Below are 14530 nucleotides of genomic sequence, written 5' to 3' on the forward strand. Positions count from 1 at the left end.
ATACGAGAGCTGAATTACGAAGGGCAGTATGGTTTGCGTGGAAGTGTTGTGAATGTTATGCCTGATTTGTCCAGGGTTTAAAGGATTTTCCCCATTTTGCGGATGATCATGCAACATTTCTTGTTGAGCTAAAGCAAAAACTAGAGTTCAATTATGCATATTGTAGTGGATCAGTCGGTCCATGTAATGTGCTTCGAGCATTGGTGTCATTGATTCAAACTCCATTGTATGTTGAGCATAATGTATTGATAAATGAATCTTGGTCATCCACTTTTCAAGTAGCACCTGATGTCATGATGGAAGGTGGAGATGAGGATGTAGAAACTACAATGGATGGATCTGATTCACTTGTGCATGGTATCTATTCTTCACAACAAGTTGTTGATCATAGTGTTCACGCACATAGTGTTGCACCATGTGAAGATTTTAGTCCCCTTAGTTTGTTTGATGATGATGCATGTGAGGAACTATCATTTCCAGCTTTATTCTTTGGAAAAAAGAGAACTTATGCCCAACTTGCCAAGGCTAAAAGTTGCTCAATGGGAGCTCAAACATAGAGATAGGCAATTTGCATTAGACATTAAGAACCTTTTCTTCAAGGTTATGAAAATCATCATTGGCAAGGTCTTAGGGTCCATATGGGTTCGTATGCGCAAGGGAAAAGTATTGAGGAGAGAGTTTCTTGCAAGTGACGTCCAAGGAAACACTAACATTGAACAAGTGCTCCAATCTCAGCTTGGCTATCGTGGATTTGAGACCTTTCACACATCTAGTGATTACAAAGCAAAGCTTAGACACAATGTCTTTGCAATGATTCGACAAGTTGGCCAATCGACTCTCTTTATTACAATATCATGTGTTGAGGAAACATGGGAACCTCTACACAAATGTCTTGCATACCTCAATCCACAAATAAAAGAAAGCGCTTTCCAGAGTAATGTCAATTACATTCACACTCTAGTGCATGTTGATCCTGTCACAACAGCTCGCTACTATGACCATAGATTCAAAGCTTTAAAAAAAGAGCTCAAACGCAACACCGCAATAATCGGCAAAATCCTAGACTTCTTCTTTGTGACTGAATTCCAACATAGAGGTAGCCAGCATGACCATGGGATGCTTTGGATAAAGAATGCGCCACAATTTGGTGTGGCTGATGATCATGAAGTCGTTGCTTTCATTGATAGATACATCTCCACGGACAAGGAAGAACAAATGGACGAGCTCAAAAACGTTTAAACCCATGCACATTGAAAGACATGTAGACGCCATAGAAAAGCTTGTTGCTTGGGATTTCCACGCCCGCCTATGAAGCAAATAACCATACTCCATACAATTCAAGCAAGTGAATCGAGAATGCAAGAAAAGAAAAAAATGATGTAGCACTCGCAAACATTGGCCATGAACCGACATTGACCTTTGATGAATGGTTGAACTTTTTGTCAATGGACGAGGCATCATACCTTGAGAAACTTTCATCGACACTCACAGAACCTACGCTCCTCCTCAAGCGCCACCCAAAGGACATCTACACAAATAACTTTAACAAGTCATTGTGCACCGTATGGGATGGAAATATTGATATCCAATTTATTTTCAATGTTGATGGAGTTGCAGCATATTTCACAACTTACATGACCAAACACGATTTGATGACAAGCAAAGCAATAAAGATGTCTTTGACACTTCTAAAAAAAAAAAACTTGCCCACATTAGAACGCCTTAAGAAGATTGGGAGTGCTTTTATCAATAGCCAGAAAATCTCAATCCAACAAGCAGCATATATAGCACTCTCCTTGCCATTGCATAGTCCTGGTAGAGACATTGTTTTAATCAATGCAGACTTTCAATCATAGAGGACATTACTCTTAAAAAGACGTGCTACTCTCTCTCTCTCTCTCTCTCTCTCTCTCTCTCTCTCTCTCTCTCTCTCTCTCTCTCTCTCTCTCTCTCTCTCTCTCTCTCTCTCTCTCTACGTCTCATGATCTCTGCTTGATCATTTCATCACCTTGAACATCTCCATCACTTTTTGAAGCCTCTCTCTCTCTCTCTCTCTCTCTCTCTCTCTCTCTACCTCTCATGATGTCTGCTTGATCATTTCATCACCTTGAACATCTCCATCACTTCTTGACGCCCTCCCACTCCCCCCCCCCCCTCGCCTCTCTCTAAGTGTGGAGATAGCAACACAACCACCCAACCAACGACATCGGAAACCATGATCATGGCGTACTTGGTATCATTGCAAGAGACCGTAAACAAACAAGGCGAAGACTTACGAGCACTTGCAATGGAGAATGTCACACTAAGGGTACTTGTGGTTGAGAATGAGAATCTCAAGAGGACACTTGAGATGCAAACAACACGTTTGATGCAACGTGAAGAGGAAGTCAAGGAATGTAAACCCTCTCTTGTGGACTTGAATGCTTCGAAGGAGCGGATGAGCAAAGTAGAGCATGACCATGTATTGAAAGAGGAGAAATTTGACACTATGAGCCGGGATGTATGCGACATGAAAAATGTATGCACAAACAAATCTTGGGCTGATGTATGTGGTAGCAATGTGGTTTCTAATTCCTCACTCATGCAAGCTATGGTTCAAACAAAGAATGTTGAGAATGTGGATGTGGAGGAGTTGAAGGAACGGGAGCGACGTTCCAAGAACATTGTTATTCGTGGAATTCCCGAAGAGAAGTTAGAGACACCTCCTTCTCTTGCCATTGTTACTGAATATTTCTTCAAAACCCACTTTGGCATGTCCGGAGTTATGGTCTATGGAGCACATAGAGTGGGGTAGCAAGGAGCTCCTCGCTCGGGAGAACGGCCAATTGTATGCACCATGCCGGATGAGACCAAGCGAAAGATTATCCTTGATAATAGTTGGATCTATTTGAGGGATTCAAAATGTTTTGTATGTGAAGATTGCACTATTAAGCAACAAAATATGCGTCGCAAGGCATATGAGGAAAAGAATAATAAAAACAAGGAGATCTCTCATGAAGAAAATGTGCCCAAGGAGGAGGCAAGTCTCTCAAGAAAATAGGGATGCGTGACCTATGAGACAGAGTTACAATTGAAAATATGATTTTGGAATTGTAATGGATACCCATGGAATGCGGGGGTTGGCGTTGATGAACTAACAAGCAAAGCCGATGTTGTACTTCTTGTTGAAACTTGGGAGCATGATACACAAAGGATTAACGGCTTGGAGGATTACAATGTACATTCATTGATGTGGTCAAAGAATCTCAAGCAACGAAGAGGACAAGGAGGGTTAGCATGTATGGTTAAGAAAGGATTGGAAGATTTTGTATCAATTGTGAAAGATGACAAGTACAAACGTTATGTATGGCTGAAAATTATGACACCAAAAAGAGCACCCATTTTTGTAGCCGGTTGCTACATTCCTCATCATGATTCTCCCTTTTATGCTTGCATGGATAGAGATCAACCATTTTTTGATTTGGAAGAGGACATTGCTTATTTCAAAGGTGAAGGTGATGTTATTGTATTTGGGGATATGAATGCTCGCACAAAAACATTGCAACATGATACTCAACAATTTGATATGCCATACATTTCAAGGGAGTTGGAGGAAGTTCACTTGTATGATCGTACTTCAATGGATGAGAAAGATCCAGATCACGATGGAAAGTTACTTTTACACATGTGTAATGGCACGGGTATGCTCATTGCCAATGGTGTATCTTTGTGGAGTGGAACCAATGGATTTACATGTAGGAGACATAATGGGGATAGTATGATTGACTATATGCTACTCTCTGAAGCCATCATGTATCGCATAAAGAGTTTTATGTTTGGTCAATGGACCCCGGAATCTGACCATCGCACCTTATGTATTGACCTTTCATGTGAAATCGATTGTGCACATTATGCTCACTGCAAGTTCGAGAGTCTGAGTACCACACACTACTAGAGTGCTCAGCTTTTGATCACATCCAAACTTGCTTCTCTCACATTTTCAGCCATAACTTAGACCTACACACTTTCCTCTCCCAGCCAAAGTGTGGGCTCTCCATTGCGACTCTCATCACTACAATTTTGGAGCATCGAGAGTCACTCATCAGCCATACACATACTACATCACATGTAACGTTGGTCCCATAGGTCATATTTGACCTCCGAGGACGATAATAAAATCTATCTATCTATCTCTCTCTCTCTCTCTCTCTCTCTCTCTCTCTCTCTCTCTCTCTCTCTCTCTCTCTCTCTCTCTCTCTCTCTCTCTCTCTCTCTCTCTCTCTCTCTCACTCACTCACTCTCATGCGCGTGCGCGGATGCGTATCGAGGTTTGTCAAGTCAAACATTTCTTGCGACGCCTTTTGAGAATTTGAAAAATCCCAAATCAATATGTGGTGCCACATACTAGATGCTCTCTCTCTCTCTCTCTCTCTCTCTCTCTCTCTCTCTCTCTCTCTCTCTCTCTCTCTCTCTCTCTCTCTCTCTCTCTCTCTCTCTCTCCCCCCCCCCCCCTTTGAAAACAATGCCATAATATACCAAATAAGAGCTACAATAGAGAAAATCATGGAAAACCAACGCATAAAGAGGAAAATGGAGGCTAATGATGAGATATAAACACAAACCGAGGTGGGAGATAGATGAAAGGAGGGGGCCGGGAGGCCAGTCTAGTTCTTTCCACCATACCACTCGGCGTAGTAAGGAGCATAGGAGAGAAAGTGGTGCTTGGCAGCTTCCATGTCCTCTTGAAGTCAGTTCATGGATGGCGATGGCAGATGGCATGCACACCATAGCCAGAATGGCCAAGAGCATGAGTTCTCTCTCTCTCTCTCTCTCTCTCTCTCTCTCTCTCTCTCTCTCTCTCTCTCTCTCTCTCTCTCTCTCTCTCTCTCTCTCTCTCTGGGGTACAAATTGAGGTCCGGATGCCAAGCCAAAAGGTTCTCGTAGATCTTTTTAGAATATGAAAATCCTCCAGACCAGAACGCGGTGCCGCGCCCTGATTTGGAGAGGTTTAATGTAGTTACTACTAATATTGTTGCCAACGATGGCCATGGGAGATGGTGGGCACCCCACCATCCTCAACTTCAACTTCTTTGTAGGCAGTGTAGGACATATAACTGTGAGCCCTATCTTGCCAAGGGGTTGCGGGGGCTGGAGAGGCTGAGAGACAATTGTCTACACAACCAGCTATTGCACAGGCTCTCAATGGACGACGCCACAGCATACAGTACCGTTTTTAGCAAAAGAACCTCGCTTACACTGCAAAAATTCAAAAAATATGGAGCATGGAGCTATAAGCGCTGCAAGCACGCACTGATACAATTCTCTCTCCTTCTCTCTCTCTCTCTCTCTCTCTCTCTCTCTCTCTCTCTCTCTCTCTCTCTCTCTCTCTCTCTCTCAGATCCATATTGAGGTCCGCCAAGTCAAAGCAACTCCTTTTGATCAGGATATGAAAAAGCCCCAAATCAGGACGCGGTGCCGCGTCTTGAATTGGGGGGGTTTCAGGGCGCTGACAATAGCTTCCTTCGGAGGCCAGCCACTGCATAATTGGCAATTTGGTTGCTCTCTCTCTCTCTCTCTCTCTCTCTCTCTCTCTCTCTCACACACACACACACACACACACACACACACACACACACACACACACACACAAAATCAAACACGCTTTCAGGCAGTAGCAGGTGCATTTGCATTCCTCAAAGAGAATATATCAATGAAGGCAAACTAAGTCCATGGTAGATGGCGCACACCACGACGAGAAGGGCCAAGAGCAAGAGTTCAAGAACCACGTCTTTCTTGGAGACTTCCATCCTCAGCTTCTTTGCAAGCAATGTAGGTAGTATGCTACAACTCTCTCTCTCTCTCTCTCTCTCTCTCTCTCTCTCTCTCTCGTGTTGCATTAGGTGAAATTTGGACTCACAAAGGGGCCCTTAAGGAGTTTGACTTTACCTCTCTCTACCAAAACGGGTGCATGGATAAATTTTTGCAAACAAACTCCAAAGTTGGCAGAGGTTTGACAGTTAGAATGCCGTCTTCAAGCTCTATCTACTGATATATAGCATGCCATGAGATTCCTCATATTTTAGAGAATTATTTTTTTGATTCACCTATGATGTGACAACTCTGTCGGAATCTAAGTGAATCAAAAAAAGAATCTTCTAAAATATGAGGAATCTCATGGCGTGCTATATATCAATAGATAGAGATTGAAGAGGACATTTTAGGTGTCAAACCTCCATCAAATTTGGAGTTTGTTTGCAAAAATTTATCCATGCGCCCGTTTTGGTAGAGAGAGGTAAAGTCAAACTCCTTAAAGGGCCCCTTTGTGAGTCCAAATTTCACCTAATGTGAGGCCAACCAAGTCACAATATAAAAACTCCCAAATCAAGACGTGTCCGTGGAGCCGGTCTATAAGCCCATCTCCTGCCCTACTATGCACCCTCACTTTTGGGAAAATAGCAGTGCCTCCCCTATTCTACAGATGATGCACAATATAAGATCATGGTCATAGGAGGCACAATTATCAGTAATTGGTAATTGCACCTTTTGGGCTTTATTTCAAAATACCAAGCACCTACAGCGATCATTGTGGTCACGTGCAAGATATGCGCCTTGCCTCACCACCACGGGGAGGTACTTGGGGCAACTACAACCGGTTTTCACCTGAGCTGAGAGAGAGAGAGAGAGAGAGAGAGAGAGAGAGAGAGAGAGAGAGAGAGAGAGAGAGAGAGAGAGAGAGAGAGAGAGAGAGTAATGTGCCCAAGCTAGACACAAGACTCCTCTAGAAGGTTGACACATCATCTGCAGACCTTCAGATCCCATTGTAGAAAATCTCTCTCTCTCTCTCTCTCTCTCTCTCTCTCTCTCTCTCTCTCTCTCTGTGTGTGTGTGTGTGTGTGTGTGTGCACATTGACGCATGGCATCAATATTTTGTCATATCTTCCCCTTCCATGTGCCACCTCTCTCCTCAAACCCATGAGAGCATCTAGGTAGACTCCCTTAATTAACCACATCAAAATCATTTGTGACACCTGTGGCTCTACGTTAATAATAATACTTGATTTGTTCAAAAGATTCTCTCGAAGCTACAGTAGTACTGATGGAAAAGCAAACATGCAGACCTCACGTAGACGTGCACATGGGAAAGCCCTCTTCCCTTCTCTGTGGGGCCTTCGTGTCGACTAACTGTCCTCTCTCCACCCATGTCAAAGCCTTGGGCAAGGGCACATGCCACCATCCCTTTGCATCTGATGGTGGTAGCAAAGAGCTTTGTCTTGCTCAACCCTTTGCAATTTCTGAAATGATCTTTCTTCCATAGTAGTACTAGCAATGATCTGGACTAGGGCAAGAATGCAGCCAAAGCTAGGGCCTCACGGGCACACACACACACAGAGAGAGAGAGAGAGAGAGAGAGAGAGAGAGAGAGAGAGAGAGAGAGAGAGAGAGAGAGAGAGAGAGAGAGAGAGAGACTCCATGAAGCCAAGCTATGTTTTGGGCATCCAAAAGAGAGCATCTGAAGATCTAATTTGGACTCCCTATAATATTTGAGAGCATCTCCTATTTATTTCTTGAAGAAAATGGGTGTCAACTTATCAATATTAAACTGGGTTCACAAGAGGCTATGGAACTCATGCAAATCCTTAGTATCCAATATCGCGGAGCCATTTGGAATTGGCTCTTCACAAGAGGATTTGGAAACCACGTCATAGAAGCAACGAGCTTTGTCCCCCCCTGCCTAAAGTCTTTCAACCCCTCCCACCTCAATCAAGCACTTCTTCCACCCTCCAAGTAGCCCTGCAATGAATCATATTGCCAAGTACTTGAGATATTTTCAATGAGCATCCACCTCTTGCATCCGCACTCATGATTGAAAAATGATGATCAAAAGCACATGTGCAAGGGGTACTCTTGTTTCATCTTTTATGGAAGCACATTTAACACTTTTCAGGTTTCTCATGCATTTGTCTCTACACCTATCTGGGTATCGAACATGTATATACTCAAATCCACCCACACTCGTGCCCATTGTTTTGGGAGATTCATAGCAAACACACTATGAGTACCTCATGCATGGACAAAGCCTTACCAAGCTCATCATTCTTGCATCTTATGTTGCCAACATCATTCTCTTTGAGTTCCTTCACGTCACTATATTTTTTTTGTCTCATTTTTTTTTGGGGTAATGCCATGATAAATCTTCTAAATATGTCAATTATTTTTTAGTTATAATACTAAATTTTAGAATGCCTTCTAGTTTCCACTTGGCTCCCTTTTTTTTTACATAGATGTCTCACTCTCCCAAACACAAAGATTAGGCTAGTTGAGAATAAATGGCTTTTGGAAAGACCTCTATGATCACCTACTAGTGGTAGTGATATCTTCATATTAGTCAGTTGGCAACTCATTCTAACCCTGATGGCTTTGGGAAAGACCTCTATGATCACCTACTAGTGCTAGTGGTATCTTCATATTAGTCAATTCGCAACCCATTCTAACCCCAATGCCTCAAACATCATTGAAATTGTCTTTGCATACTTGCGACTTTCTCTGCATTTGAGACTTAGTTTACTAAAAACATTTCTTGCAATCTAGTTGCTTGCCATTATTTCCTTCTGTGGATTTGCTCGACATTTACTTTGCTCGGAAAAACTTGCTCGGTGTCTCCCCTTACGATTCAAGAATGATTGTTCGTTTAATGGCTCATTACGTGCATTAGGGGTGTTCGTTCTCGTCATAAGTTCTCCAAGGTTTGTAGCTCAGGTCACACCTAAAGCTAGCAATGCCAAAGATGACGTCTCGAACAATTCAACATGATGCTCACAAGAGTTTTAACATATTCTTTGGGCATGGGATAAAAATGTAAAACTTTTGTCTCTCAAGAAGAAGTAAGGACTTGTTGACCTTTACAAGGTGTTATATAGCTCAGAGGAGGAGAACATGTCTATGATTACCTTGATGGAGAGAGCAAAAGTGATAGGACATATTCTTCTTAGAAGAAAAAATATTTTGTATCGACTTCCTCCACCATATCCCACTACACAACCACCTTATTGAGCTGATTGTAGACCAAATGTTCTACCATATGTGAACATTTTGGCCTAGATGTGCCTGATGTAAGACCTTCCGTGAGTTAAGGTCTCAATGTAGAGGATGAGCTTGATGGAGATTCTAATACCAGTAGCTACCATGTAGATAGTGATGACCCCATTCAAAAAGTATGTTCTATGTTGTGTATGATATGTTAAATTGATTGTTAATGTGAGTTATTATATGTGGCTACCACTATGTAGGAGAATCCGAGTCAAACTAGGAAGAATTTCTTACAATATACTTAGAAAAACTCCTATATAGCTATAATATTGTGGTTACCAACTATCTAGGAGTATCCTCATTATTATATGATTGCACTCTTACTAGATGTGTATTCAATCTAGTAAGTTCCCTAGTGCTTATATATTTTTTCCTTTATAGAAGTGTGTCCAAACACTATGAAAATCTCCAAGTGTTTACCATGCTGTTTTACCGCGTTTTATAGAGAGAAGGTGCAAATTCAAGTAGAGGAACAAGGAAGAGGAGGACGGGGGTTTTTTTTTGTGTTTAAAATATTTTCACGTATATTATCGGTGTTATTACCGCGTAGATTACCGTTGTTATTATCGCGTCGATTATCGCTGTTATATCCGACAGCCAAATTTAGTGCCTAAATTTTCAAATTCTGGCTTAATCCTCCCCCCCCTCCTCCTTCAAATTTTGGTGTTTCCCTCCTCTCAATAAAAATTAAAGAATATTGTATAAAATTTTCAAATTTAAAAAATAAGAGAGAGAGAGAGGGGGGGGGGGGGAGGTGGAGGGGGAGATATAAGATTACACTTGCTTACAACTAGAATAGTCACTATCAATTGATTAACATAATTGAGCATATTCTCAAATCTAAAGAGAGGAAGAGGGAGGAGAGAGAGATGAATGGATTACACGACCAAAAATCTTCATAACTACAAATTGTTTATGAATCATCTTTCAAAAGATCTCTACATGAGGCATCATCCAATTCTAAGCCCATGGCTCCTAAATCAATAAATAGAGAAATGGAATTGTTGTTTGTGGATGCATTGCCTTCATCATCTTCGAGTTGATCGTCCTCCATCTCATCATGTTCATCATCATGACAATCATCCTCGCTAAGACTTACTGCCGCCGGACTTGATTCATCGACCTCCCTCTCCTCTGTTTTCACCTCATCCAAAGTCGGAGGTGGAAGAGGGTCGAAGATAGTCTCCACTTCTTTAGTGGAAAAAATGGTTCTCCCCCTAGGTGTTACGGGAATTACAAACCAAAGTTTTTGTCGGTGGACTGCTAGGATATAGATGACCGATAAAATAGAAGCTCAAAGTAAGTAACATTGGTATAACTAACGCTACGAGAAAATAAGATTAAAAAAGGTACATGTCACTCACCTGCTCACAATTGCGCGGTAAAACTAAATTGGCATACCTCCCTGTGTGATGCACACTAGAATCCACCATGTAGAGGCCATTCTCATGTCGTCTAGACATATTTGCAAACCACTTGTACTCGAAGATGAAGGTATGAAAAGTTCTAAAATTAACCTTCAATATCCTTTCAATAGTTCTATAGTACTTGGTTTCATCACCGTCTGTGTCAAAGTTGCCCATGATGGCACAATCCATGGTGGTTCTACGGTCGTCAATGTGGTGCATACAAAAGTGACGACCCTTTGACCACATAGAGTTAAAGGAAAGGTACTACAAAATAGAAAAATATATTAATTTATCAAATACATATTAAATATAATTTCAAGAAATAGCATTACAATATGGTTTAGTTATATGAGTACTCTACCTTTGGTATGCAGCCTCGTGCATACTTCCATTCTTTGCTGGTGATGTCTTCTTCGCGCGCTTTTGTCTCGGTCATTCTCTCATGAATCCACTCTGCACTAATGAGATCTAGGAAACATGCAAGGTGTCTATGCTACAAACGGATGAGCGATGGCCCTGCAAAATACTCATGGTAACACAATACATACCCTAAAACGATAAATCGGTATACTTGAATCGTCGCACACGCACCTCCGTCGCGATCCCTAAAAAATAGCAAAAACAATATACTACAAGCCATGAAACGAACAAATCTGCATACCTGACAAATCCACGAGCACGTAATCGATGATATACACGAGCAGAGAGAGATAGAGAGCGGGAGAGAGTGAAAGAGCGCGTGTAAGCGCACCTCCTAAAGCGGAGTGCTACGCCAAAGCGGCAAGAGAGAAGATGGGAGAGGAGAGGAGAATAACACAGACATTGGGTGCAATCTCCCCCCGTGCAAGAGTGACCATTTCCCTATTGCACGTATTTCATTTATAGATTTCTTGAATGGTCAAATTGAGTACAAACTGGCCGACCGGTCATAAATGGCCAAAGCTCATAAAAGAGCACTTGAATAATAAAATGTACAATGTATATACTTTCATTCGCATAGGCCTAGCTCGGTCCCAGTCTTTTCCACCTGTCAGCTGCAACAAATAATAAAATATCAATTCCATAACAGTCTAGGCACTGGGGGTGCCCTCCTTCCTCCATGTGCTTGTTTCCATGTTTCTCTCTCTTGCAAACGCCTTGCCTTTGCCACTGTCCACAAGTCCACCCACTTGGTCATAATCTTTGCATTGAGAATAAAAAGTTATTGACCACTCGGGATAGATTCATATCCATGTTTAGTAGTTTTTCCTTTCCACTTGGCAAGTGTGAAGTCATCCTTGCATCTTCCTCGTCTGACCACATGCGAGGCATTGAAGGATCAACTTGTGCCAAATACTCTGATATGTAAACAAATGCCTCTTGAACGATCCACTTTTCGGCCATACATGCCTCTGGTTGAGACCGTAGCCGCACAAAATATTTGAGTCTTTAAAAACCTCTCTAAGAACAACATCCATCGTGCATGCAATAATCCACATATAGCAATCTCCTCCCCCACGTGAACCACAAGGTGAATTTGACTAAGAAGGACAGATCGAGGAAATGTATCTTCAATGGCACACACAGTTTCTATTGCAAGTGTTTGAGCAGCAGGGATAGCATCTATTTCGATTTCCTTGGAGCTCACAAATCTGTAAGAAAACACACAAGGATACACTAAGTGCTAGTTGCAAATATTGCGTACATAAAAAAGGTGTAGTTGAGTGGAGTCTTGTGGTGTACATTACTAGCTCTCCTAGTTTGAAAATAGCGTCCCTGACTTTCTTGTCCCGACATATACACATACTCACCAACAGAATGAACTACAATGTAAATCAAGGATAGGGAAAGTGAGTGATATTCATACACACAAACTATAGATAGAATAGGGAGTATGAAGAGTACCTGAAGCATCTGTGCTAATCATGTGACTTCAACCCATACCATTGAACGCTTTCACCCTTCTTCGCTTTTGTGAAAGCTCCCTTTAGCGACCTCATGTATCTTGTTGGTGTGCGAATAGAGGCAATGGTACCCTTCACCTTGTCTAATTCTTCTTTGGCTAGCATCCATGGTGCTTTAGGAAGCACAATCTTTCCATTTGGGACACAACGTGGAGTAGCAGAGGCGGGGAGACGTTTTAAAAGTCTCAAATCCTCCCTCGCACCCAAAGAGTCCTTCTTGCCAATAATGTGGTACCATAGGGTTTGGGCTACATTCTTGAATATGTGCATGGGATCCAAGAGGTGTTGTATTTTTAAGTCCTTCCAATATGGAAGCCTTAAAAATATAAAATACCTTGACATACCTTTTGGTGGAGGACACGGAGTCGGATTGTTGTTGTGGTGTTCTTCCCAAATGGTTGCCCAATCTGCCATCGTGAGCTTTAGAGGAGTCTTCCCATTTGTTGGAGCCTTGTGCTTGTTATGCCCTTGGAGTAAGAAACGATGGTTGTTTGGATAGATTACCTTGTGCAAGGAATCGGGCCTCTCCGTCACCAACGATGGCCCGCAAGTAGGACATGCATTGTGCCCCGATGTGGACAACCCTGCATACATATCATATGGTTAGAGAGATGAGTGAACTAAAGTGAACTAAAGGGAGAGAGGGAAAGAGGGAGAGAGAGAGATAGAGGAAAGGGGGTTGCCAAAAATCTCTCCAAGCCTAAGATAGTCATGCATAGTCCACATAAGGATACCCCTCACAATGGCCTCTCTCCCCCCATTTGCAAGTGAGACATCGACAACAGGAATGCCACTCCATAACTCCTCCAACTCCTCGATGAGGGGCTCAAGGTAAATGTCAATATTTGACACTTTGTACTTTCCTAGCACAAGCAAGGAAAGAAGTATATTGCCCTTCTTGGTTGTCTCCCATGGTGGAATATTGTAATTGACGATCACCACAGGCCAAGTGCTCCATGAAGTAGACTTAGTGCCAAAGGGGTTGACACCATCACTTGCTAACCCAGGCCTCAAGTGTCAAGGCTCCAACCCAAACTCTCTCCATTGAGTTTCGATGTGCCTCCATGCAGGTGAATCGGCAGGGACACGCATCATTCCATAATTTGAGCGATGTTTTGTGTGCCACACGAGAAGCTTCACGATAGGCCTGCTTTTAAACATGTGTTGGATGCAAGGAATTAATGGAAAATGTCTCAATACCTTGCGAGGTAGGTGCACCCCGCACACTCGTGTCTTCTATCGTGCCTCCTCACACACGGGACATGAGGTAGCATGTGCATGCTCATTGCGGTATAGCATGCAATCGTTGACGCACGCATGGATGCGCTCATACTCCATTCCAACTGCAGTGACATACGATCTAGTTCATCGACGATCTGGAGGCATGTGATGATCTTCTGGCAACATTTTGCCCATCAAACTACAACAAACATGCGTATTAGTATAATTCCTAGAAGACGGCACCATAAAGCGAGTGGAGAGCATATAAAAGCCACATTCCATACTTATAGAAGTAATGCATCGACACTTGCATTACTCCAACCAAATTTTGCTTGCAAGTTGAGGACTTCCAACGATGCTCGAAGCACTGAATACCGTGCACCATCGTAAAGAGGTGTTCGGGCACTCGTCATCAATCTATCCTCCGTTTCGGCAGCCCGTTTAGTGCAGGGCTGACAATCCTCCTCGCACACATTGTGCTCATGAGCTAGTAATTCATCACACATGTCGAACATGTACTCATCCTCTGCCTCAAAGTGCGACAGAGACGCCATAGGAGATGCTAAAGTAGAGCCAACAGAAGGATCACCATTCGGTGCACCCAAATCGCCCAACCGCTCTTGCCTCTGCCGTTTGGCCTTGCGCGCCGGTGCGCCACCACCGAACACAGACCAATGAGGCACCTCCTCAAGCGACGAGTGAGTTGCGCTATCATCTCTCCGAGCGCTTTTTCAAGGATGCCAAAGCCCTTGTTCTCCACGTGCTCCAAATCAATGTGCCTCAAGCAAGGAATTGCCCTTTTGCACTTGACGCAAGGACAAGGGAGTTTTTCCTTGAGCCAGCGATCGCGCTTAGGGCCTTCAGGGAGACCATGATCATCCCAATCGATGT

This window comes from Adiantum capillus-veneris, chromosome 19 (assembly GCF_014529385.1).
Source record: "Adiantum capillus-veneris isolate H3 chromosome 19, ASM1452938v2, whole genome shotgun sequence".
NCBI classification, from domain to species: domain Eukaryota; kingdom Viridiplantae; phylum Streptophyta; class Polypodiopsida; order Polypodiales; family Pteridaceae; genus Adiantum; species Adiantum capillus-veneris.